Source organism: Oryctolagus cuniculus, unplaced genomic scaffold (genome assembly GCF_964237555.1).
Source record: "Oryctolagus cuniculus unplaced genomic scaffold, mOryCun1.1 SCAFFOLD_57, whole genome shotgun sequence".
Taxonomy (NCBI): Eukaryota; Metazoa; Chordata; class Mammalia; order Lagomorpha; family Leporidae; genus Oryctolagus; species Oryctolagus cuniculus.
The window spans coordinates 13,454-40,845 of NW_027208388.1; the positions used below are offsets into that span (position 1 = coordinate 13,454).

Genomic DNA, 27,392 nt, shown 5'->3' on the forward strand with positions numbered 1-27,392 from the left:
TAATTATAGGGGCTGGTGCTGTGGTGTAGTAGTCTAAGCCTCTGCCTGAGGCACTGGCATCCCATATGGACACCAGTTCGTGTCCCAGCTGCTCCTCTTCTGATCCAGCTCTCTGCTATGGCCTGAGAAATCAATAAAAGATGGTCCAAGTGCTTGTGCCACTGTGCCTACATGGGAGATCCGGAAGAAGCTGCTGGCTTCTGGCTTCGGATCAGCCCAGCTCTGGCCTTTGAGTCCATTTGGGGAATGAACCAGCAGATGGAAGACCTTTCTGTCTCTACCACTCTCTGACTGTAACTCTACCTCTCAAATAAAAAATAAATAAAATATTTAAAAACAAAATAAGAATGCACAAATCTGAAACTGGCATTTGGGATTTAAGAATTGTTGGTGATTATTACCAGTATAGGTCATATGTACGACTTTTTCCCCTTATTCAAATAGTTTGCAACCAGATTTTGAGATAACTTGTTTCACATAAAAATATTTATAGATTTTCTTTCTTTATATGCATAAAACACACATATAATACTTATTTACAGAAGAAAATATATAAAAATCGAACTGATAGTCTGTTGGAAAAAAAGTCTTGAGTAGTAATTTTCCCCTACATCACAAAATCCCCTTCCCCCTGCCCCATTTTTTTTCTTACTATTTTGGACACTTCTGTGTTCTTGGTTATTGCGTGTTAATCTTTAATTATGATTTTTTTTTTGACAAGCAGAGTTAGACAGTGAAAGAGAGAGACAGAGAGAGAGAGTTATAAACAGTGAGAGAGAGAGAGAGAGAAAGGTTCACTCCCCTAATGGCCGCTATGGCCAGCACTGCACCAATCCGAAGCCAGGAGCCAGGTGCTTCCTTCCAGTCTCCCATGCGGGTGCAGGGCCCAAGCAGTTGGGCCATCCTCCAGTGCACTCCCGGGCCACAGCAGAGAGCTGGACTGGAAGAGGAACAACCGGGACTAGTACCCGGCGCCCCAGCCAGGATTAGAACCCCGGGGTGCCGGAGCCACAGGTGGAGGATTAGCCAAGTGAGCCACAGCGCTGGCCTAATTACAATTATTTTTAAGATAGCAGTAATTTCTTCCCGTTTTAAAGATACAAAAGTGGCTACTATATTTTGAAAAAGAGACTACAAGAAGAAATCTTTTATGTAAGAATTAGGAAATAGGGTGGTTCTAGTAATGTTGCAGAGACAATTAAAGAATACATCTGTTCAACTTAGAAACTCAAATTCTAATGTACTGTGAGGAATGAATGGAAAGGGTTGAGAATTATGATAATGTTATTAGGTTGGCCTGGAATATGTGAATTCTTAGCCATTGTCTGAGACAGGAGTGTGGGGAGCAACTCGGACTAGACTGTTACTCGAATTAAGATTTATTCTATGCATCTGCTCTCCCACAATATGGCGCTGGGAGAGGAGAAAACAGCTTCTACGCAGCTGCCTCCAGTTCAACCAATAAACAGCAGGACCTGCTCCTGATTGGAGGAGAGCAGCGTACTCGGCGTGTGGGTAGCAGAGTTGGGATTGGTGGAAGAGGACTATAAAGGAGGAGAGAGACAACATGCACCAGGAACATCTAAGAGGAACACCTGAGGAACATCTGAGCAGCCCCCGAGAGAGCCTGCCGGCGGTGTGCCGCTCCCCCGCGGAAGTGGGGAAAGTGGCAGGGGGAACCGCCCTTCCACGGAGGTGGAAGGGACGGTAGCCAACCCGGGAAGGGCCGAGCAGACAAAAGAACAACGCAGGGTCCTGTGTCGTTCCTCCACGAAGACGGGGAGCGACAAGGAGGAGTGACATTGGTCACAAAGGTGTTTTCCAGTGATGATGGTCATCTGTCCCACTGTGGGCCTCAAGTGGGGAACTCAGTTCTTCCCTGTTTTTTTCCCTTCAAAATTAGAATTAGCATTTGTATAACTCATCTTTCAAGTGAAGGTGATCATTTGTTTCCTGTTTGAAAGGGAGCAGGCTGCACATAAGCCTGAAGTTTTGTACTGACGACATATATTGAACAATACATGCTGTGAATTGTCAAATTTAGTTTTTCCAGATTTCATCTTTTCAGATTTGCTCATTGAGGTTACACGGACAACAGCTGGGTGAACTGTGTCAGAAATCACAGTGATACCAATATTGACAAATCTTTGAAGGCAAAAGTTTATGTAGGTTTATCTTTAAGTTTTAGTTCGGTAGCATCAGCCAGTATACTAGGAAAAGGACGCCGAATGAGCTCAGCAAAAGGGGTGTGGAATATGTAGATTAAGTGCAGTGGCTGCCAGTCTTTTGCACTCTAGGTTCATATTTCCTAAGATTTTTGGCATAACCACAAATAGAAATACTGATGTTTTATTACTGCAGTTTGAATTTTTTATTGAAAAATGAGAAACGTTGCTAGATTGCATGATAAAAATGACCTTAACTTTGAAGTGGTTTGAATATGAGGGTGAGATACCAAGCAATCCCCTTAGCTCATACTTACTTGGCAGGGGGAGATGTTGTCCTCACGAAGGTGGTCTTCCCAGGGTGCAGCTCATCCATTGTGCTTCAATGTGCTGAGCCCTGTGATTTCCCCAAATGTGAGAAACCTGGCTACATAATCTGTGCAAGTGGGGGACTGCGGTCGCGCTTTTCCCTGGCTTTTGTTGCTCAAAGGGAAAACATAATAGTCTTAGGTTTTTGCGGGTTTTTTTGTGGTTAATTTTCTCTGGATGCGTTTGTACAGTTCTATCTAGCTTCCTTGCTTTGGCTTAATCCTAAACTTTGTTAGTATCATGTTTTTGAAGGACATGTGAAATGTCTTCCACCCCGGATTCATGCTATAATGGCTGGCCCAGAGCTTGGGCGATCTCAATCCTAGAGCCAGGAACTTCTGAATCTTTTATGTTGGGTGCGGGGTACCGAGCCCTTAGGCTATTTTCCACTGCTTTCTCCGACTGTTAACTGGATCGAAAGTAGAACGGCTGAAGTTCCGACCGGTAGCCTCAGATTCGTCGGGCACTTATGACGTCACCAAAAGGGGCTGAGCTATGTATATAAGCGCTATGTCTTCTGGACTTGTCCACACTCTACATAGATTTCTTGGGTTTTTGAAAGCATTTCAGTATACAAAATGTTATTTTTTGGCTGTTAAAATTTCGGAGAAACCTCTATGTCACAAGTGATGGTCTGGAACTTTGTAAATGCGGTGACCCTATCTGCAGAGTGTATGGAATCTGAGTGTAATATGTCAAGCAGTCCTTAACACTCATATTTACTTGGCAGAGAGAGGTACCGTGATCACGAATGTGGTTTACCGTATCTGGCTTTCCCTGTGCCTCAGTGCTTTCACCTCTCTATCATTCCTTTATTATATATGGCATAATTTTAGTTCGTTTCCAGTTGAAAGTTTTCTTATTTTTCTCATTGGAAAGTAGGATGATAAGCAAAAGTTTATCATAATCCATTAAAGAAACTAGGGGTGTAGTAGATTATGTGGAGAATTATTAGAAATGGTTAGTAGACATGTAAATATTAGGAAATAGAATCATTTACTTGTCAAATGATTTCAAAAATTCATTTTCCAAGTAGTCTTGCTATTTCAAAGAAATATATTGGTTTAAGGTATTGATCGTATTTCCTGTGAACTTTGCTTATGAATGTTTTAAAGGTTTTTTTTTAAATTTTTTATGGTGAGTGCTTTAGGATTTTTTGCATAAATTGACATATTATTTTGGTTTAGGATCTTTAAGATGGAGAGCACACCTTCACTGGCACCCTTTCAAAGATTAGGACAGATACAAAATGGGGGAGGGAGGAATGTTATTACCTACAGGTTTAGGAGGTACATACTATGCTTGAAGGTCACACAAGAGGTTCATCACTGGGAGAAAGGATCTGAAAGACAAACATAGATCCAAGTCTTTGTTGTGGTCCAAGGCATTACTCAAGGAGATTCCCCATGGAGCATTCTTTTTGGTGGGTTTAAAGTAAGTAGGCATGAGCTTCAGGAAGTCCTCCTGTGACAGAAGTGACCAGTACAGCTCACTTGTGAAGTCCATGCAGGGTGCTGGCAGTGAAATAGTCTGTATAATGTCTCTGTCTCTGCCTCTCTGTAACTCTGCTTTTCAAATAAATATTTAAAAAAAATAAAAGAAAAGAGACACCCCAAAATGAAGGTCTCAAAATTAAAGTTTGGTCCAACCTTCTGCCGTACTGTGTCACTGCGGCTGATTCTTCCCCAAGGCAAGCAATGGAAACTAGAATCCCTCTTCCCCAAAGTGGGTTAGAGAAACCAGAGCCTCTTTTCTGCAAAGCCAGCCATAAAACCCAAAAGTATTGCTCTTAACTTTTCCCCACTTCGCTGTGTAAGGGTTGCCCAAAGGGTGCCAGCACTGTGGCCTAGAGGGTTAAGCTGCCTCTGCAATGCTGGCATCCCATCTGGGTGCCAGTTTGAGTCCTGGCTGCTCCACTTCTGGTCCAGCTCCCTTCTAATGAGCCCCTGCACCTGCCTGGGAGACCCAGATGAAGCTCCTGGCTTCAGCCTGTTGCTGCCATTTCCGGGGGCGGGGGGGAGGAAAGACGAACCGGCATATGGAAGATATCTATCTCCTTCCCTCCTCCTCCCTCTAATTCTTTCAAATAAAAAAAAAGTTGGCCATAAAGAAACTATGTTTGATTGATTGTCTTAAGACCCCCATTGTATTCCAGGAAGGGTCCTGTCCCCTACCCTGAAGGAAGAGAGGGGAAGAATCTGGACAGGCCTTGCTGTTTCCCCACTCACTCTATTATTATCATCATATCCTTTTTATCCAATCATATTTCTGTTCAGCTGTCCAAGCTTCACTGAACCTAAGCATATAAATGGATAGTTTACCTTGGGTCTTTAAAGCCTCTCCCATCACATAAAACCATGATCAAATACATTTGTTAAGGCTTTTCTACTGTTATTCTGTCCATTCACAGTTTATCTCAGCTGATTCAAATATTGAACCTTCAGAGGGAAAGTTTGAACTTCCCTACAAAATGTACATCATCTTTCCTCCCTTGACTATGTATTGTGTCCCTTTACAAAATGTTAATGAGAGCTTCTTGTTGTGGGGAGCAACTCGGACTATACTGTTACTGGAATTAAGACTTATTCTATGCATCTGCTCTCCCACTGTGGGGAGCAACTCGGACTATATTGTTACTGGAATTAAGACTTATTCTATGCATCTGCTCTCCCACAATATGGCGCTGGGAGAGGAGAAAACAGCTTCTACGCAGCTGCCTCCAGTTCAACCAATAAACTGTAGGACTTGCTCCTGATTGGAGAGCAGCGTGCTCGGCGTGTGGGCAGCCGAGTTGGGATTGGCTGAGGAGGACTATAAAGGAGGAGAGAGACGGCATTCACGAAGAACATCTACGAGGAACATCTAAGGGGAACATCTGAAGAAACACCTGTGCAGCCCCCAGAGAGCCGGCCGGCGGTGTGCCGCTCCCCTGCGGAAGTGGGGAATGTGGCCAGGGGGAACTGCCCTTCCACGGAGGTGGAAGGGATAGTAGCCAACCCGGGAAGAACCAGCAGCAAACCCGGGGAGGGCCGAGCAGACAAAAGAACAGCGCAGGGTCCTGTGTTGCTCCTCCACGAAGAGGGGGAGCGACACTTGTTTCTTTGTTTTTTTTTTTAACGTCAGAGTTTTAGAGAGAAGGAGAGACAGACTGATCTTCCCTCCACTGTTTCACTCCCCAGATGGCCACAAAGACCAGGGCTGGGCCCGGCTGATACCAGCAGCTTTTTCCAGGTCTCCCACATGGTTAGCAGGGACCCAACCACTTGGACCATCTACTGCTGCTTTCCCCAGGCCATTAGCAGGGAGCTGGATTGGAAGTGGAACAGCCAGGACACGAACTGTCATCCCCGTCTGGCATTGCAGCTTTACCCTGTGTGCCACAACGCAGGTCCTGAGAGCTCCTTGTTAAAAAGAATTTCAAGGTGTTGGTAGCAGAGTATTAAACCAAGTAAGGAGGAGCTGGTGCTGTGGTGCAGCGGGTTAACACCCTGGCCTGAAGCACCGGCATTCCATTTGGGGGCCGGTTTGAGACCCAGCTGCTCTACTCTCAATCCAGCTCTCTGTTATGGCCTGGGAAAGCAGTAGAAGATGGCCCAAGTCCTTGAGACCGGAATTAGCTCCTGGTTCCTGGCTTCGGGTCAGCACAGCTCTGTTGCAGCCAACTAGGGAGTGATCCAGTGGATGGAAGACCTCACTCTCTCTTTCTCTTGGTCTCTCCTCTCTCTGTGTAACTCTTTCAAATAAGTAAATAATTTTTTTAAATGAACCAAGTAAGGAGTCCCAAGTGCAGGACCCTGAGCTAGTACACAACTCACTTGCCCATGGAGCCAGCCAGATCTGACCTTGACTCTCCTCTCTATCCCCTCAAAAACATTTAGAGTTCTGTAGATCTCCACTCTTAGGCCCTGGTAAATCTATGATAGCTCTTTGTTTTATTTTTCCTCTAAATTGGTACTATAGGCACATTAATTTTTCCATCCCGGGACCAGTGCTGTGGTATAGCAGGTAAAGCCCCGGCCTGCAGTGCTAGCATCCCATATGGGCAATGATTCGAGTCCTGGCTGCTCCACTTCTGATCCGGCTCTCTGCTATGGCCTGAGAAAGCAGTAGAGGATGGCCCAAGTCCTTGGGCCCCTGCATCAGCATGGGAGACCTGCACCAGCTTGGGAGACCTGGCTCCTGGCTTCGGATCAGCACAGCTCTGGCCATTGCAGCCACCTGGGGAATGAACCAGTGGATGGAAGACCCCCCCCCCTCTTTCTGCTTCTCCTTCTTTCTCTGTGTGACTTTGACTTTCAAATAAATAAATAAATAAATAAATCTTTAAAAAAGTATTTTCCATCCCTCTTGCTGATCAGGTGTGTAGTATCTAGGTAGAACACATTCCTCTTGGATTACAGTGCCCATTTTTACAGGGCCAAGTCCTGTCCCCCTTTTATTTCATTCCTTAACATTTACTTTAATTACATGTATATAGAGTTCTTGATAAATAACGCATAGAAACGTGCCCTTAACCTCCAACCCAGTTCCCAGGTACCCTTTTATTCCCTTCATACCTTTTTTGTTCTTTCATAAATAATATTACATTTTTCTTCACACTCTTTGAGACCTGTCTTAAATGTCATCGCTTCAAGGGAGCCTGCCCTAGTTTCCTCTGGAGAAGTTCTCTCTCTCTCTCTCTCTCTCTCTCTCTTTTTTATTTGACAGATAGACAGTGAGGGAGAGAGACAGAGAGAAAGGTCTTCCTTCTGTTGGTTCACCCCCCAAATGGCCACCACAGCCGGAGCTATGCTGATCTAAAGCCAGGAGCCAGGTGTTTTCTCCTGGTCTCCCACGTGGGTTCAGGTGCCCAAGTACTTGGGCCATCCTCCACTGCCTTCCCAGGCCACAGCAGAGACTGTGGCTGGAAGAAGAGCAACCAGGACTAGAACCCAGCACCCATATGGGATGCTGGCACCATAGGCAGAGGATTAACCAAGTAAGCCACAGTGCCAGCCCATCTCTTGTTCTTTTTATAGCAGCCAGGGTTAGGAAAGATCCATTGCATAAGAAACTGTGCTATCCTTGGCAGGGGTTTCTTGCCTCAAAGAATGATTGATCACAGGATGGTGCAATGAATAGGAATTCTACTTGAGATAAGAGATAAAGAGGAACACTAGGGCAAGATTCACATTTCCTGTATGCCTGCCTGCCTTTCTTTTTAGATTTACTTAAAAAGCAGAGTTAGAGAGAGAGAGAGAGAGAGAGAGAGAGAGTGAGTCTTCCGTCTACTAGTTCACTCCCCAGTGGCCACAATGATAAGAGCTGGGCTGATCTGAAGCCAGGGGCCCAGAGCTTCTTCCAGGTCTCCCACAGGGGTACAGGAGGCCAAGAACTTGGGCCATCTTCAGCTTCTTTCCCAGGCACTTTAGCAGAGAACTGAATCGGAAGTGGAGTAGCCGAGACTCAGAAAGGATGCCAGCACTGCAGGTGGCTCCGGGTTTCTTATTTTCATTTGCCTTATCTTTTCTACTTCCCTGGGTTCTGGGTTCTTCAGAAAGAGAGATTAATCCTTACACATTTTACCACTCTTAAGGCCCTAACAATAGGAATACAGCAAACTCTTGTCGAATGAATGGATGAAATGGATTGTGAACATTTAGTTATTTTTTCAAAGATTTTATTTATTTATTTATTTGACAGGTAGAATTACAGAGAGAGAGAGAGAGGGAGAGAGAGAGAGAGAAAGGTCTTCCTTCTGTTGGTTCACCAACCCAAATGGCCGCTATGGCTGGCGCTGCGCCGATCCAAAGCCAGGAGCCAGGTGCTTCCTCCTGGTCTCCCATGCGGGTGCAGGGCCCAAGCACTTGGGCCATCCTCCACTGCCCTCCTCGGCCACAGCAGAGAGCTGGACTGGAAGAGGAGCAACTGAGACTAGAACCCAGCGCCCATATGAGATACCAGCGCCACAGGCGGAGGATTAGCCAAGTGAGCCACGGCGCCAGGCCCGACTGTGAGCATTTAAAAAATGTGTTCATCAAGTGGAATAAGGCTGGATATACTATTAAATTTAAAGGTACTCTTTCTGTGCCTGTTGTAAAGATGGAGATAACAGTTGTACCTACCTCATAGAATGATTATGAAGATTAATGTGTTTACGTTATGTAAAATACTTAGAACAGTGTCTGACATATAATAAGTGCCATGTATGTGTTCCCAGCTACTACTACCATTATTATGTTTAGTACTATTAAATATAATTACATATAACTTTATTACTATTACATATATTCACACTCAAAAAATAAGCATCTGATTACTACGTTTATGAAAGAAAATGTCAACAATAGTGTGCTAGTAGGCTGCAAGGTGAAAAGAAACAGCAAGAATTATCACGCTAGGGCTAGCCTTGTACTGCTGGCAACCCCTTTGGGGTGTGCCAGTTTGAGTCCCTGCTTCTTGATGCTTCCCATAAAGCTCCCTGCTAAGACACCTTGGAAGGCAGAGGAGGATGGCCAGGTACTTGGGTTCCTGCTACATGTGTGATAGACATGGATGGCTTTCCTGGCTCGTAGCTTCAGCCTGGCCTAGACCCAGCTGTTGCAGGCATTTGGGGGAATGAAACAACAGATAGAAGATTCTTTCTGTCACTCTGCCTTTCAAGTAAATAAATAAATCTTTACAAAGAAAAAAGTATCACATGCCATTACACTGTTTACAAGCTTCGTCTTTAGGGAAAGAGGAAGGACTGATTGTGAATGCGGAAAGTGAGTCCCAGGGCTGACGTCATCTGTGGAGGCGGGTGATATGTAGATGAAGAATTGCAGTGCAGACTGGGAAAGGGTGCTTCTTCCATGCTTGTATGTCTCAGAGTGTAATTTGGGGAATTTTCAAAGGCTTCTGATTTTTCATAGGTTTCAGAGTGTTTTGATTAATTTCACATCATTATATGCGGCTTTTAGCCGAACATTTATGTGGAGACCATATGTAAACAGTGCTGTTTACAGCAGGCTATGACAGACCTCAGGACTGACCAACTCATACTTACCTGGCAGGGGAGATATCATGATCACAAAGGTGGTTTTCCCAGGGTGAGGCTCATCCATTGCACTCGGGATATGTTGACCCCTGCAATTTCCTCAAATGTGGGAAACTTGACTGCATAATTTGTGGTAGTGGGGGATTGCGTTCGCGCTCTCCCCTGTTTTCTTCGGTCTGAAGAAAAGTTTTCAGTACTGTAAAGGTTAGTCATTGTGAGGGGAGTTGTGCCTTTGAATGAAGCCCTTACAGCAGCTAACTGCTCTTGTAAAGGGGTGTTTTTTAGACATAAGGGCTATTTTATGTAATTTGGTTGAGAAGTTTATAGGTATTGTGCTGGTTTGGTGTAGAGCATTGTCTGCTGAGGTCTTTTTTCTTTGCCTTGTGACTGAGGTGATTTTCCTCAGCATGGGCATCCATCTGGATCATATTGCTATTTTGAGAAAAGAGCAATTAGGTTTCTTGTGCTAGTTCTCTAGGTTGATTTGAATTCTGAAACAGCCAGGGTATGCTATTCTCTTGAACAGTGATTTTTCTCTAAATCCAACCAATTGCATTGTAGTTTTGGGTCACTATTTGTTAGTCCTTTCTACTTAAGCATTTAACAGGGGCTGTGCCTTGTCTACTGCATTAAAGCCTCTGGCATTCCATATGGGTGCCAGTTCAAATCCTGGCTGCTACACTTCTGCTCCAGCTCCCTGCTTATGGCCTGCCCAGCACCAGCCATTGTGTCCATTTGGGGAGTGAACCAGTGGATGGGAGATGTTTTTCTCTGTAACTCTACCTCTCAAAAAAAATAATTAAGATTTATTTATTTATTTCAAAGAGTTACAAAGAGAGAGGAGAGGCAGAGAAAGAGAGAAAGAGAGAGGTCTTCCATCCTCTGGTTTACTACCCAGTTGGCTGCAATGGCCAGAGCTGCGCTGATCCAAAGTCAGGAGGCAGGAGCTTATTCCAAGTCTTCCACTCAGGCGCAGGGGCACAAGGACTTGGGCCATCTTCTACTGCTTTCCCAGACCATAGCAAAGAGCCATCACTTCACGGTCAGTGCTGGGCCAGCTAGGAATTCCATTCAGGTCTCCCATGTGAGTGGCTGGGGCCATCTTTCACAGCCCTTCCAGGCACATTAGTACTGGCCCCAAATAAATCTTTCTTTAAAAATATATAAAAAGCCTAACCAGGGCCCAGCATTGTGGTATAGTGGGTAAAGCTTCTGCCTGGGACACCAGGATCCCCCATAAGTGCCGATTCCAGTCTGGCTGCTCCACTTCCAATCCTGCTCCCTGCTAATGGGCTCGAGAAAGCAGTGGAAGATGGCCCAACTACTTGGACCCCTGCACCCATTTGGGAGTTCCAGATGAAGCTCCTGGCTTCTGCCTGGCCTGCCCTTGCCATTGCAGCCATTTGGGGGAATGAACCAACGGATGCATGATCTATCACCTTCTCTCTCTCTGTGTCTTTCCAATAAGTAAATATATCTTTATTATAAAAAGTAAAAAGCAACCAATCATTACTCACCTGAAAACTCTTCTGTGTCTTCCTTTTGCCATAAAGTCTGAGTTTTCACTTAACTGCTGAGCCAGCCTAAGCTCTAGATGCACTTGACTCCTAATGTAGTTCTAGCTTGCTCCATTGGCTTTTTCCATTGCAGACATTCATTCACTGCACAATCTCTCTCTCCCAAGCTTTGGGCCTGCTGCACTCCAAAACTGAAGCTCTCCCTTCCTTTTTCCTCACACCTTTCAGGTTGACATTCTCTTAATTGACAAAGAAAAGATGTTTATGTTTATTGCATATAGCATATTGTTTAGAAATATGAATACATTATGGAACAACTAAATTGAACTAATTAACATATGTGTTACCTGGCATACTTATCACTTGTTTGTGGTGAAAACACTTAAAATCACTGTCAGGGTGGGCATTTGGCCTAGCAGATAAGCTTTTAAGCTAGGGGTGCCAGCATCCCATATTAGACTACCTGGGTTTGAGTCCCAGGTTCAGCTTCTGAGTTCAGCCTCCTGCCAATGTACATCCTGGTAGGGAGCAAGTGATGGCTTGGGTACTGTGTCCCTCCCACCCACTCATGTGGGAGACCTCGATTGAGCTTCCAGCTCCCAACTTCTGACCTGGCCTGGCCCCAGCTGTCATGGGCATTCAGCAGGTGAACCAGAGGATATGAGCTCTATCTAAAAAAGACTGACCAGGGGTCAGCATTGTGATACAGTGGGTTAAACTGCTGTCTACAACACTGGCATACCACATTGGAGCAATAGTTCAAGTCCCAGCTGCTCTGCTTCCAATTCAGTTGCCTGCTGATGCTCCTGGGAAAACAGCAGAGGATGGCCCATGTACTTAGGCCCACCACTGCTGCAGCCATTTGGGGAGTGAACTGGCAGATCAAAGATCTCTGTCTCTCCCTCTCTCTCTGTCACTCTGTCTTTCAAATAAATACATCTTAAAGACAGATTAGCAAAAAAAAAATTACTCTCAGGAATTTTCAAGATAACAATAGATAGTTATTAAGTATAGTCACAATATTGAACTGTATAGGTCTCTTGAACTTACTCCTCCTTAAAAGTCAGCATTTTGGGGCCGGCGCTGTGGCTCACTAGGCTAATCCTCCGCCTTGCGGCGCCGGCACACAGGGTTCTAGTCCCGGTCGGGGCGCCGGATTCTGTCCCGGTTGCCCTTCTTCCAGGCCAGCTCTCTGCTGTGGCCAGGGAGTGCAGTGGAGGATGGCCCAAGTCCTTGGGCCCTGCACCCCATGGGAGACCAGGATAAGTACCTGGCTCCTGCCATCGGATCAGTGCGGTGCGCCGGCCGCAGAGCGCCGGCCACGGCAGCCATTGGAGGGTGAACCAACGGCAAAGGAAGACCTTTCTCTCTCTGTCTCTCTCTCTCACTGTCCACTCTTCCTGTCAAAAAATAAAAAAAAAAGTCAGCATTTTACTAAATGCCAAAGGAGGACAAAAGGAAACAAAGAAAATAGAGTAAATTTATAAATACAGGCTCTGCTTGAAGGGACACACCTAGAAACTGAACAAGTAAATAAATTGCATCTGATGTGACTAGGCCAATGCACTCAAATGCAGGATGCTTTCTCCTAGACATTTCTGTTTTTCTCTGTGAGCAGGGCTCTTCATTCTTTTCTGAGTAATGAATGAAGGTCTCCATCCAGTAGTTTATCTTTTTGGAGTTTGTCCAAACTTGGAGAGCCTCTCCTTAAAATCTTTATCCCTGGCCAGCTCCGTGGCTCACTAGGCTGATCCTCTGCCTGCGGTGCTGGTACTCCAGGTTCTAGTCCCTGTCAGAGCGCTGGATTCTGTCCCAGTTGCTCCTCTTCCAGTCCAGCTCTCTGCTGTGGCCTGGGAAGGCAGTGGAGGATGGCCCAAGTGTCTGGGCCTTGCACCCACATGGGTGACCAGGAGAAGCACCTGGCTCCTGGCTTCAGATCAGCGCGGTGCGCCGACTGTAGCAGCCATTTGGGTTGGTGAACCAACAGAAGGAAGACCTTTCTCTCTGTCTCTCTCTCACTAACTCTGCCTGTCCAAAAAAAAAAAAAAAAAAACCACCTTTATCCCTTTGTCTCTAAGTTCCTTCCCTCCCTCCTTCCCATCCTTCCTTGTTTAGCAGTTATTTTTATTTGAAAGGCAGAGAGACAGAGACTGACAGAGATCCATTGTTCATCTGCTGGTTCTCCTCCCAAATACCTGCCAACAGACAGGGCTGGGCCAGGCCAAAACTAGGAGCCTGGATTTCCAGCTGGGAACACAACTCCTGAGCTATCACTACCTCCCAGGGTGCACATCATCAGGAAGCTGGAATTGGGAGTGGAGCTGGGACTCGAGGGTGGCTTTGTCCGGGCCCATTCCTGGTCGTTGTGTGCATCTGGGGATTGAACCAAAAGATGAGAGCTGTCAAGGGGGGGGGGGGGGGCGGGGAGAAGGCAAAGAGTTTTTAAAGTCTGGCAAGCAATTAAGTTTTGTCATGCTTGAGGGTTCTTTATTTGTGAAACAAATAAAAAAAAAAAAAAGATTCTAACTCCCACCTGAGTTACAAAGATAACATGTAAAGTGGGGTGCATAGTAAGCACTCAGTAGTGGATGGTGGCTGTTAGTATTGGTTTGTTTTCAGGTTTTCATTGGGTTGCCAGATTCACAAGTTATAATTATGTGTTACAGTTTAGGCTGTTGCTTTGCTACTTTATTTGGTTTAATTATCACAAGTACTTCTCCAAGGTCAGTGATGCGTATTTTCCAAACAGGTTCAGTGGCTAGAACCTTGTCTAGAGTTGTCCAGTGTGAACACTGAGTTGCAGTCCAGATGTTGGGTTCCAGAACCCCTACTCTGCAGTACATACACCCAGCTAGCACGCCCTGTTCCTCGCTTGCAACAGAGATGGTCTGCTTGGAGCGTCAGTGTACTGGGAAGGCATGAAGTTGCCTCGGGAATAAAATCCTATCCATGCCCGTTTGCTAAAGTTGAGCTCTCAGCTGTCTACCTGAAGGTCTTTGGCTACGCGAAAAGCTGGGGGAAGGCTGCCTTTTTGTCAGAAAAATAGCCCGGTTTCACGTTCCTCAGCGCGGGCAGGAGGAGCAGCTAAACGGGATAAAGGTCGCGGTCCGCCGAGAGGAAGCCGCTGGCGGGCGCCCAGCGGGGCTGGGCCTGCGTATGACGTGACTCCAGGAGGTGGAGTATGTAGATTAAAGACTCCGAGCGATTTTGGAAGCGCGTTCCCTGAAGACATAGTCATATCATCTTTATCACAACTACTAAGCTATAGTGTGAAAATCTCTTTTCTTTTGGTTGGTAATTCGCAGGTAAAGCCCCAGAGTCGTTTCAGGAACGACCCGAACTGTACAGTGTGTATGCATCACTGGGCCCATGCTGGGGGCACCTGCAACTCATACTTACCTGGCAGGGGAATATGCTACAATCACAAAGGTAGTTTTTCCAGGATGAGGCTTATGCATTGTACTCCCGATGTGCTGATTTCTCAAATGATTTCCCCAAATGTGGGAAACTCAGCTGTGTGGCTTCTGGTAGTGGGGTACTGTGTTTGCATTTTCTCCTTGTGTTGGTGTTTGAATAGTAGATTTCAGTATCCTTTGTTTGTCACGACTTTTGTTTGTCATTGGTTCTTGGCTCTCTGTGTGGATGTGGTCTGGGTATTGCATGGGGGTGCAGGAGTCCAAGTGTCTTCTGCTATTTTCCTAGAGCTGGATGAGAAAGGGAGCAGATGGGACTCCAACTGCCATCCATTTGGCCAGTGCTGTAGGCTGTGTTTTTAACCTACTGCGGCATAGCACAGGCCTCTAGGCAATTGATAATGCGCAGGAATTATTTTTCATAGTTTTGAAAGCTGAAAAGTCCAAGGTAAGGGGCGTGGTGTGGGGTGAGGGGGTGAGGGCCTTTCTCTCTCTTTTTTTAAAACTTTTATTTAATAAATTTCCAGAGTACAGCTTTTGGATTACAGTGGCTTTCCCCCACCATAACTTCCCTCCCACCCACCCACCCTTTTTTTTTAAGATTTATTTTTATTTATTTGAGAGTTACAGAGAGAGAGGAGGCAGAGAGAGAGGTCTTCCATCTGTTGGTTCACTCCCCAATTTGTCACATCGCCCAGATCTGTGCAGATCCAAAGCCAGGAGCCAGGAGCTTCTTCCAGGTCTCCCACATGAGTGCATGGGCCCAAGGACTTGGGCCATCTTCTGTTGCTATCCCAGGCCATAGCAGAGAGCTGGATAGGAATTGGAGCAGCTGGGACTCGAACCGGTGCTCATATGGGATGCTGGCGCTGCAGGCCAGGGCATTAACCCACTGCACCACAGCGCTGCCCCGAGGGCCTTTTTTCTGCATCACTGCAGGATGAGAGGCAGCAGGAGTGGGAGGTGAAGTACAGGGACAGTGGGAGGTGCAAAATGGGCCCTGAACTGATCCATTTATAGGGAACCTATTCCTATGAATGAATTAAAAAAAAAAAAAAACTTGTTCCCTCAACAATAACAGCATTCATTCCATTCATGAGGAGGGAGTAAACATAACCTAAGTAGCTCTTAAAGGTCCCAACTTCCAGTAGCTTCACATTGGTGATCAAGTTTCCAATACATGAACTTTGGGGGACACATTCAAATCATAGCAGTAGGTACAACACTTGATTTTGTATGAATGATAGTCAAGTATAGTTTCAAAGTGTACAAAGTAAAATGTCTGTGCATGGTTATTGTGTACAGTAATAGCTAGCAACTACAGAGAACTCCTGGTGTGCCAGGCACTATTCTAAGGACACTACACATATTAGCTCACTTGAAACGCTCAACAACCATCTGGTTATTTTAAGCTGCATTTTACAGATGAAGACGTGGAAGTGTATCAGTGTTGGATAATTTCTCTAAGGTAACAGGGAAGTAACAGAGCCAGAACTTCAGAGTCTGAAGTATGAACTTAACCACTACTTAATACTGTCCTCTCTCTCCACATATATATATATATATACTTGAGCCATCATCTGCTGCCTCCCAGGGTACGTATTAGCAGGAAGTGGAATAGCCAGGACTCAAACCAGGTGCTGTGATATGGGATGCTGGCATCCCAAACAGCAACTCAACTGCTGTGCCACGTATCTACCCCCAATCTTAAATATATAATGACTGCATATTTGTGTTCTAACATTTCAAAGTCAATAGTTTCCAAAATTTAAAAAATAATTAAAAATTAAACAATTAGATAAAATGGGAGAAAGCAGATAAACAAAAGTAAAAATTATCTTAATGACACAATGTTAAATTCTTCTTTTTTTTTTTTTTTTAGAATTTATCCATTTATTTGAAAGGCAGTTACAGGCTGGCGCCGCAGCTCAATAAGCTAATCCTCCACCTGCAGCACTGGCACACCCGGTTCTAGTTCTGGTCAGGGCGCCGGATTCTGTCCTGGTTGCCCCTCTTCCAGGCCAGCTCTCTGCTGTGGTCCGGGAGTGCAGTGGAGGATGGCCCAAGCCCTTGGACCCTGCACCCCATGGGAGACCAGGAGAAGCACCTGGCTCCTGGCTTCGTATCAGTGTGATGCACCAGCCCCAGCGCGCCGGCTGCGGCAGCCATTGGAAGGTGAACCAACGGCAAAAGGAAGACCTTTCTCTCTGTCTCTCTCTCTCACTGTCCACTCTGCCTGTCAAAAAATAAAAAAAAAATTTAAAAAAAAGGCAGTTACAGAGAGGCAGAGAGAGAAATGCTGATGAATAGTCAGTTCTTCAGTCTCATCAATCTCATAGAATTTCATTCATTTTTACATAATCTTCTTCATTACAGTTGGCCCTTTGTATCCATGAGTCCCACATCCATGAATTAAACCAACCAAAGATAAAAAATATCCTCAAGAAATAAATAGCATCTGCACAAAATGTGTACAGACTTTTTTCTTGTCATTTTTCCTGAACAATACAATATAACAACTATTTATATAGCATGTATATATTAGCTATTATAAATAGTCCAGAGATAATTTAAAGTATAGGATAGAATGAATCTGGGCTATATGCAAACACTCTACCATTTTTATAAAAAGGACTTGAGCATTGAGGGATTACTGGGGTTAGGGGGAGGAATCCTGGACCCAGATCTCCATTGATACCCAGAGACAACTGTATTTATCAAAGTAGGCAAGTTTCTACATGTGAAAGAATCTAAGTTTCTTCATTGCATTTCTAGCTCAGTTAGAATAGGCCTGTTGTTCTCTTTTGAAACAGGATGTCACGGACTGTTCATCTTCCAGTACCCTGTCCTGTTCAGCTTAGTACCTTAAGAAATGACTCCCTAGAGCTCAGCTTCTTGAGTATGTTAAACAAGGGAATTACGTGAAAGTTAAGAAAATTCTTAAGAAAGGTAAGTACTGTGCTGAGATGACAGAAGCAACTTGATCCACATTTCTAAATAGTGTTTGGAAGAAAATCAGGGACATCATAAAGCTATGAGTGAGTTTTTTGGGGAAAAATCTAAACATTAAATTTAGACATGAAATGTTCTCTGCTACTGCAGTCATACTGCTCATTAGAAGTCTTAAAGCCTTGTTAGGAGGCTGGTTTTCTTTCTTTCTGTTTTTTTTTTTTTTTTTTTTTTTTTTTTTTTTTTTTTTTTTTTTTTTTTTTTAAGATTTATTTATTTGAAAGGCAGAGTTACAGAGAAGGAGGGAGAGACAAAGAGAGAGATGGATCTTCTATCTGCTCATTCACCCCCCAAATGGCTGCTATGGCTGGAGCTACGCCGATCTGAAGCCAGGAGCCAGGTGCTTCTTCCTGGTCTCCGACACGAGTTCAGGGCCCAAGCACTTGGGCCATCCTCCACTGCCTTCCCAGGCCACAGCAGAGAGCTGGAATGGAAGAGGAGCAACTGGGACTAGAACCCGGCACCTATATGGGATTCCAGTACCACAGGTGGAAGATTAGCTAAGTGAGCCACAGCACTGGCCTGGTAGGTTTGTTTTCATCCATGAAGACCTTTTCTGTGCTATGGCCAAGGCTGGAGACTTAAGTAGCACCTCAGTAGGAGTCCTTCTTCTTCCTGTCTGGAGAAGCAGAAAACAAGATCACGTAATCACCCAAAGGAAAATAAAACCACAGCCATGATAGGTGCTGCAAAGGAGAGGTCTACATGTGTGGGGATCAGAGGTTCCAAGATCTAAAGAAATAAAAATAGTTAATAATGGAAAGAAGATATGGAAGAACATTTCACATTTTTAGAGATTTTTGATGGGAGAGAAAGAACAGATGTGAGCTGAAATGGACGCAGGGAGACGCAGAGAGGAAGCCATGACCTGCAGGAAGGACTTTGTTAAGAGACAGTCACAGGTTTGATCTTGATCCTGACAGTAGGGACATGCTGCTCAAGTATTTAGTGGAGTAGGGTTAAGTTGGTAATGTCAAGAACTGAGACTTTACCCTCTTTGCAAGCTAACAGTTATCTGTTATAGTTTTGTGGGTGCTGGAAGAAGATAATATACCCCTGGGTTAGAGAGAAAGGACACATTTTCACTCCTGCAATAACAATAAAGTATTGTCATTTTTACATCTGAATCCCAGTTCCTACAGAGCAATGAGAAAGGCCAAGTAATGCCTGCCTACTCTGTGTTGCCTGATGGGCCAAGAGCTTAAGAAACTCAAGCTTAAGGAACTTGAGTCTTGTAGAATGGACTGTAAATCTTCCTGATCTTTATCCCAGAGGAAAGACATATTCTTTCTTTATATATTTGAGAGACAAAGAGCTTCCATCTGCTTGTTCTCTCCCCAAATGCCTGAAACTGCTGGGGCTTGGACAGTTGAAGCCAGGAGCCTTGAACTCAATATGGATCTCCCATATGAGTGGCAGAGAACCAGGTACTTGAGTCATCACCTGCTGCCTCCCAGGGTGTACATTAGCAGGAAGGAGCTGGTACTCAAACCTAGGCACTCATATACAACATTTGGGTGTGCCAAGGGCTATTTTTTATTTATTTTTAGAAGACTTATTTCAGGGCTGGTACTGTGGCATAGGGGGTAAAGCCTCTGCATGCAGTGCCAGCATCCCATATGGGTGCCAGTTCAAGTCCCAGCTGCTCCACTTCAATAAAGCTCTTTGCTATGACCTGGAAAGCAGTAGAAGATGGCCCAAGTCCTTAGACCCCTGCCACCCACATGAGTGACCTGGAAGAGGCTCCTGGCTCCTGGCTTCAGACTGGCACAGCTCCAGCCATTATGGCCATGTGAGGAGTGGATCAGTGGATGGAAGACCTCTCTTTCTCTCTCTACCTCTGCCTCTGCCTCTATGTAACTCTCTCTGCCTTTCAAACTAAAAAAAATGACTTGTGTCTTGGGACCAGAACTTTGGCATAGAAAGATATGTCTGCCTGCAGTACCAGCATCCCACATGGGCACCAGTTTGAATCCCAGCTGCTCTACTTCCAATCTAGCTCCCCACCAGTGGCCTGGGAAAACAGTGGAGGATGGCCCAAGTGCTTGGGCCCCTGTACCCACATGGGAGACCTGGAAGAAGCTCCCAGCTCCTAGCTTCAGATCATCCCAGCTCCAGCTGTTTCTGTCACTTGGGGAGTGAACCAGCAGATGGATGACATCTCTCCCTCTCTCTGTAATTCTGCCTCTCAAGTAAATATATGTCTTAAGGTTTATGTATATAACATATACATATATATGTAAATAATATCTAAGTATTAAGACATATATTTATTTGAGAGGCAGAGTTACAGAGAGGGGGAGAGAGAGATCTTCCATGTGTTGATTCACTCCCCAAATGGCTGCAACGTCCTGGGCTGAGGCAGGTTGAAACCAGGAGCCTGGAGCTTCATCCAGGTCTCCCATGTGGGTGGCAGGGGCCCACACACTTGAGCAATCTTCCATTGCTTTCCCAGGCACATTAACAGAGAACTGAATTGGGAGTGGAGCAGCTGAGACTTGAATCAGAATTTATAATGGATGCTGGTGTCACAGACAGTGGCTTAACCTGTTGTGCCAATGAGCAGGCAAGCATCGTCATAACTGCTATGCCAAACACTCACCCCAAGGAGACATATTCTTTATTACACAGAATAGAAAACAAGCCTACCCTTTGCTGTGGAGGGAGACAGCCATATTTGGCTTCCAAGTCTGTTCAACATACAAAGTCTCCACAAGATCCTTCAGAACAAAGGATGATGTGCAGAAATGCATCCCTTAAGAGTGACATGATTGGAATAAAACCTGAAAGGAAGCCTGGCTGCTGCTTGGAGAGTAGATTGGAGGGAACAACTGTGTGTATGGGCTGTCACGTGCAGCTGAGAGATGACCAGTTGGCCAGAAAGGGGTGATAAGAGCTAGAGGAAGATGGGTGAATTTGGCAGTATTTGAGGGGTGAATCAATGGTATGTATGACTGGTTGGTGTGAGCAAAGTTGTCCGGTTCACTTTGTTGTGCTTGTGTACATGGATCCTTGAGGGAGGGACCTGGAAGAAACCTAGTTTTAGGGAGTTGGCAAGAGTTAATTCTGTTTAGACATGTTGAATTTGAGATGCTTTTGAGACAAGATGTCAATCAACTAGTTGCCAGGCAAGCAGATTGAAATCCTGGTCTGGCACTATCTCTTTACCTAGGCAGAAACCACTGAAGTTTTCTGTTCCTCCTTTGTCTTCATGCCTGTAAAACAGGGATGATAATAATAAATAATGCCTTTACTTCCTGTTAGTTGTGATGAAGGGGCTGTAACAAGTGGGTGGAAAATGGAATTAGAGTAAAATATTCTTTTTCCATGAACTTTTTGAAGGCCTCTTGTTTTAAATGATGGGAATATGAAAGTTAACAGTGGCAAGTTTCTGGCCGGCACTGCAGATCACTAGGCTAATCCTCCGCCTGAGTCACTGGCACTCCAGGTTCTGGTCCCAATTGGGGCACCGGTTCTGTCCTGATTGCTTCTCTTCCAGTCCAGCTCTCTGTTGTGGCCCGGTTTTTTATTTTTACATTATCATTTAATAAAATTTTGGCAATGCTTTCATTAAACCAATGATAACTTCTGGTTAATCTCTGCCACTTAATAGAGGTGGGCACACTTGCTTATATATTTCCATGTTTAGACATTTATTCCTCTGTGGTGAAGTTGATGTTTTCTCTATTTATGTATCCTGTATTCATTCTATCACTCCTTTTTCTACAGAGCAATGTAGAAGGAAAGCCAAGAAATTTTCTTTTAAATCCTTGCATTTGCATTTTCTTCCAGGTATGATTCAGGGCACTTCCAGATATTTCAAAGAGCAAAGAAAATTAATACATCACCTGAAAATTATGTACTTTTTAAAGCATATTTGTTTCATTCATTTGAAAGACAGAGTCATAGAGAGTGATAGAGAAAGAAAGTGAGAGAGAGAAAGAGAGTCTTCCATCTGCTGGTTCATTCCGCAAAAGGCCACAATGGTCAGAGCAGAGCCAATCTAGACAAGAGGCAGGAGATTCTTCTGGGTCTCCTGCATAGTTGCAGGGGTCCATGCACTTGAGTCATACTCCAGTACTTTCCCAGTCATATTAGCAGGAGCTGTATCTGAGGTGGAGAAGCTGGGACTCAAACTGGCACTCATATGGGATGCTGGCTCTGTGGGTAGGGCTTTAATCCACTGTGTGATAGCACTGGCCCGTGTAAGTGGTTTTCGTAATTATTCCCCAGCTTGCTGTCAGTTTTCTTTTTAGATTTATAATAATTTATTAATGGAAATGGAAAAATAAAGATAAATTTTATTCTCAGGGAATATAAAGAAACAAGATGAATGATGAATTTATCATGACTATCAAGCATTGCAGTTATCCAAGATAAGGCAATTTGGTCTCTCATCTTTCTGTTGACATAGCAAAATATATATTTGTTATATGGTTTCAGTTGAAGCTTCAAGGACAATATTCTAAATTTTGGGGTCATGATGTCCAATACAGTCTTTAGTGTTATACAGATGATGTAGTGGGCAGTGTTTTAGTGCCACCCTGGAAATAAACACTTAGCATTCTGCAAGGGAAAGAGTTACCTAGGGCTAAAACACAAATAAGTTGCATTTATTTTTTAATTGTTAGAGTAATGCAGTCCTTAATAGTTTGAGGAGTTGAACTTGATTCCAAGGTAGAGTAAGGACTATGTGGGGGAAATAATCTACTGCAGGTTCTTTTATGTTTTAAGATTTTTTTTAAAGATTTATTTATTTATTTGAAAGAGTTACCCAGAGAGAGGAGAGGCAGAGAGAAGAGAGGAGAAATCTTTCATTCGATGGTTCACTCTCCAATTGGTTGCAATGTCCGGAGCTGTGCTGATCTGAAGCCAGGAGCCAGCAGCTTCTTCTGGGTCTCCCACATGGGTTCAAGGGCCCAATCATTTGGGCCTTCTTCTACTGCTTTCCCAGGTCATAGCAGACCAGCTAGATCAGAAGTAAAGCAGCTGTGTCTCAAAACAGCACCCATTGGGATGCCGGCACTTTAGGTCAGGGCATTATAAAAAAAGCAAAAGCTACTTTCTATTCCTTCTTGAATCTCCTCTCTTATTTAAAAATATTTATGAGCTTGATAGAGAAAGAAGTTGATGGACTGAGAGAAAGCTAGAGAGCTCCCATGCACTTCTTCACTGCCTAAATAATCATATCAAGCAGGGGTGGGGCACAACTGAAGCCAAGAGTCAGGAATGGAATCTAGGCCTCCCTCTTGGTTGGCATCACCATTGCTTCCCCTGGTCTGCATTAGCTGGGAGCTGGAAACTGGAGCTGGCACTGAAATCCAACTTTGGAAATTTGATGCAGAGATAGAGTATCTGAGCTGGCATCATAAACACTAAGTTAAACGCCTACTGTCTCTTTTAAAATATTTTTGTACAACAAAAACAAAGCCAGAGGCATCACAATACCAGATTTCAGGACATACTACAGGGCAGTTGTAATCAAAACAGCATGGTACTGGTACAGAAACAGATGGATAGACCAATGGAACAGAATTGAAACACCAGAAATCAACCCAAACATCTACAGCCAACTTATATTTGATCAAGTATCTAAAACTAATTCCTGGAGTAAGGACAGTCTATTCAATAAATGGTGCTGGGAAAATTGGATTTCCACGTGCAGAATCATGAAGCAAGACCCCTACCTTACACCTTACACAAAAATCCACTCAACATGGATTAAAGACCTAAATCTACGACCTGACACCATCAAGTTACTAGAGAACATTGGAGAAACCCTTCAAGATATTGGCACAGGCAAAGAATTTCTGGAAAAGACCCTGGAGGCACAGGCAGTCAAAGCCAAAATCAACTATTGGAATTGCATCAAATTGAGAAGTTTCTGTACTGCAAAAGAAACAGTCAGGAGAGTGAAGAGACAACCGACAGAATGGGAAAAAATATTTGCAAACTATGCAACAGATAAAGGGTTAATAACCAGAATCTACAAAGAGATCAAGAAACTCCACAAAAACAAAACCAACAACCCACTTAAGAGATGGGCCAAGGACCTCAATAGACATTTTTCAAAAGAGGAAATCCAAATGGCCAACAGGCACATGAAAAAATGTTCAAGGTCATTAGCAATCAGGGAAATGCAAATCAAAACCACCATGAGGTTTCACCTCACCCCGGTTAGAATGGCTCACATGCAGAAATCTACCAACAACAGATGCTGGCGAGGATGTGGGGAAAAAGGGACACTAACCCACTGTTGGTGGGAATGCAAACTGGGCAAGCCACTGTGGAAGTCAGTCTGGAGATTCCTCAGAAACCTGAAGATAACCCTACCGTTCAACCCAGCCATCCCACTCCTTGGAATTTACCCAAAGGAATTTAAATTGGCAAACAAAAAAGCGGTCTGCAGCCTAATGTTTATTGCAGCTCAATTCACAATAGCTAAGACCTGGAACCAACCTAAATGCCCATCAACGGTAGACTGGATAAAGAAATTATGGGATATGTATTCTTTAGAGTACTATACCGCAGTAAGAAACAACGAAATCCAGTCATTTGCGACAAAATGGAGGAATCTGGAACACATCATGCTGAGTGAAATAAGCCAGTCCCAAAAGGGACAAATACCATATGTTCTCCCTGATCGGTGACAACTGACTGAACACCAAAAAGGAAACCTGTTGAAGTGAAATGGACACTATAAGAAATGGTGACTTGATCAGCATAGCCCTGACTGTTAATGAACAACTTAATACATTATCCCTCTTAGTAGTTTTTTTGTCTGTTCTACTTAATATGACTGGTTTAATTCTGTAATTATCACACGGTTATTCTTAAGTGTTGAAAATTAACTGAAATGTGATCACTGTTAAACAAAAGAGTGGGAATAAGAGACGGAAGAGATGTATAATTTGGGACATGCTCAAGCTGACTTGCCCCAAATGGTAGAGTTAGAAACATACCAGGGGATTCCAATTCAATCCCATCAAGGTGGCATGTACCAATGCCATCTCACTATTCCAAGTGATCAATTTCAGTTCACAATTGATCATAATGAAAGGACTAAGAGTCAAAGGGAGCACATAAACAAGTCTAGTACCTGCTAACACTAACCGATAGAATAAAGGGGAGAGTGATTCAACATGGGAAGTGAGATACTCAGCAGACTCATAGAATGGCAGATGTCCTAAATAGCACTCTGGCCTCAGAATCAGCCCTAAAGCCATTCGGATCTGGCTGAAAAGCCCATGAGAGTATTTCAGGCATGGAAAGCCAAGACACTCTGGCAAAAGATCTCTGCGAATGAGATCCCAGTGGAAAGAACAGGTCTTCAAAGAAGGAGGTACCTTTCTCTGAAGGAAGGAGAGAACCTCCACTTTGACTATGACCTTGTCTAAACAAGATAAGAATCGGAGAACTCAGAGGGCTTCCATAGCCTTGGAAACTCATGACTGGAGCATAGGGAGATTACTGATGCCATAGACAGGAGTGTCAATTGGTAAAGTCAACAACAGGAGTCACTGTGCACTTACTCCTCATGTAGGATCTCTGTCCTTAATGTGCTGTGCATTGAGATTTAATGCTATAACGAGTACTCAAACAATATATTTCACTTTGTGTTTCTATGGGGGTGCAAACTGTTGAAATCTTTACTTAATGCATACTAAACTGATCCTCTGTAAAAAAAAAAAAAGAAATTATCAACTCCCAACTTGACTCTCACTGGGATTAAACATGACAATAGGTCTGATCTGATTTCATCATCATTTAAAAAAAATCATCTATTATTTTTCACTTTATGTTTCTGTGTGGGAGCAAACTGTTGAAATCCTTACTTAATGTATACTAAGCTGATCTTCTGTATATTAAGATAATCAAAAATGAATCTTGATGTGAATGGAAGGGGAGAGGGAGTGGGAAAGGGGAGGGTTGTGGGTGGGAGGGACGGTATGGGGGGGAAGCCATTGTAATCCATAAATTGTACTTTGGAAATTTATATTCATTAAATAAAAGTTAAAAAAATATTTTTTCTCTGCCATAATTTCATTGACTGTGCATGGTGTTTTCCTGGAAATTCTTCTCTGTTCAGTCCCTTCATAACTTCCCTGATGGTTTCTTGTCTTTTTCCCTGAATACTTCTACATTCTTCTGAACATTGCTCATTCCAGAGTGACTGTTGTCCCCCTTTCAGCCTACTGTGCAATTGCCCTTGACATAGTCTGGCCTTTGTGAACAGAAATTCCTGTTTCCCTCCAGCTTGGGGATCTTTCACAGCCTTAATACCATAGGTTTGACCCCCTATTGAATGCTTCTGTGTAGATGTCCATATGCTCAACAAATCTGAAATGAAATGACATCCTTCCTTCTTCCTTCATACCCACGTAGAAGATATACAACTGCCATTGTCTGTTATATGACAGAGTTGACCTGTTGACCAGGAGTGTTCTATCACAGATGATGATAGCATTTGAAGACCTGGCTGTGATGTGATGTGATGCTGGAGACCTACAGCAGCCTGCTCTCCTTGGGTGAGTGATACTCATCACATGCGCAATGGTAACATTTTCTCAATATTTGACAAATAAGTGAGCAGTATTTATAGTTTAATGAGGGACAGGTATTGAATTTGAGTCCATGAATACTTTGAATATCTACCACCTGAGAAGGAATTCAGTTTGGAGCACTGGTTGCATAGCTCCTGGACCAAGCTGTACTCCTTTAATTAACCCAAGATAGTGATTTCACAAAGTGTTACATTATTTCCATTAATAGGACACTGCATGACTAAATCTGACTTGATCTTCAAGTTGGAGCAAGGAGCAGAGCCCTGGATGGGGGAAGAATACCTACATCAGAGCCTTCCAGGTCAGTCTGCACATAATGGGCAGGGAGGCCAAGGTAGAAGCAGTGCAGCAGATGCTGACTGGTGCTCTTTCCATGAGTTTTTCCCAAGTCTTACTCCTGAAGACAGCTGGTCTTGTGATTCAGACACAGACATTCTACAGTATCTATGGAGATCAGTATCTCTGGTAAAGGCAAAGGAAATGAAGTTTTATGTGAAAATCAACAACTGATCAAAACCTCCAGAAACTCAAATTATCACAGAGGAGTGTTTATAGAAAGAAATGAGAGGAGGTAACCAGGGCTGATGTCTTCACAATGAGTTAGAAATCAATTTTCAATAATTGAGCAGACTCTGGGTTGCAGAAACAAATTCTTTAAACATGGGAATGTATAGCAAAGGTGGTCTATTGGGACTTTCTGTAACTGTTGTAGTTCGAAGAAGCTGAGGATGTCAGGTTTCCCACAAATGCTGTTTTCCTGGGAAGACAGAACATGAGACAACCACATATTCAAATCTTGTCCCTTAAATGTGATCCTGCTTGGCATACAGACACATTTCACTCTTCTCCACATGCAAGTAAATAATCTAGTAAAACTTTCCCATATTGATAGTTGAAATATTAAAGAAGTACAAAACACATATTTTTAAAAAATGAACTGAAAAAAAAGGGCAGTGGTGTCTGGCACTGTGGTGCCGTGCATTAAAGCCCTGGCATCTAGAGGTGGCATCCCATATGGTCATTGGTGCAAGTCCCAGCTGCTCCACTTCTGCTCCAACTCTCTCATGCCCTGGGAAAGCATTAGAAGATGGCCTAAGCCCTTGGGTTCCTGCACCAGCGTGGGAGACCCAAAAAATGCTCCTGGCTCTTGGCTTCGGATCAGCTGAGCTCTGGCCTTTGTGGTTGTTTAGAGAGTGAACCAGTGGATGGAAAACCTCTCTCACTCTCAATGTCTCTGGCTCTACCTCTCTCTGTAAAACACATAATAGATCTTTTTTAAAAAGGACAGGGAAAATTTGTTTTCTAGGTAATAAGTGAGTATTTTTATTAAATATTTG

General features: G+C 43.9%; 1 long non-coding RNA gene and 3 other non-coding genes across 5 annotated transcripts in view; all 4 read left to right on the forward strand.

The window, feature by feature from the left end:
- LOC138848388 (uncharacterized) overlaps positions 1 to 27,392 on the forward strand; it is a 39,861-nt gene that overhangs the window by 5,445 nt on the left and 7,024 nt on the right. The window contains exons 1-2 of one of the 2 annotated variants that reach the window (XR_011386149.1): positions 15,501 to 17,431; positions 25,877 to 26,019. This is a non-coding gene — a long non-coding RNA (uncharacterized lncRNA). Of the gene's footprint in view, positions 1 to 15,500; positions 17,432 to 25,876; positions 26,020 to 27,392 lie in introns of those variants that run through there. The other variant, XR_011386148.1, reaches the window with a different exon arrangement.
- LOC138848401 (U1 spliceosomal RNA) lies at positions 2,475 to 2,638 on the forward strand. Its single transcript, XR_011386156.1, has one exon. It is a non-coding gene; the product is annotated as a U1 spliceosomal RNA (small nuclear RNA).
- LOC138848399 (U1 spliceosomal RNA) lies at positions 9,554 to 9,717 on the forward strand. Its single transcript, XR_011386154.1, has one exon. It is a non-coding gene; the product is annotated as a U1 spliceosomal RNA (small nuclear RNA).
- LOC138848400 (U1 spliceosomal RNA) lies at positions 14,461 to 14,628 on the forward strand. Its single transcript, XR_011386155.1, has one exon. It is a non-coding gene; the product is annotated as a U1 spliceosomal RNA (small nuclear RNA).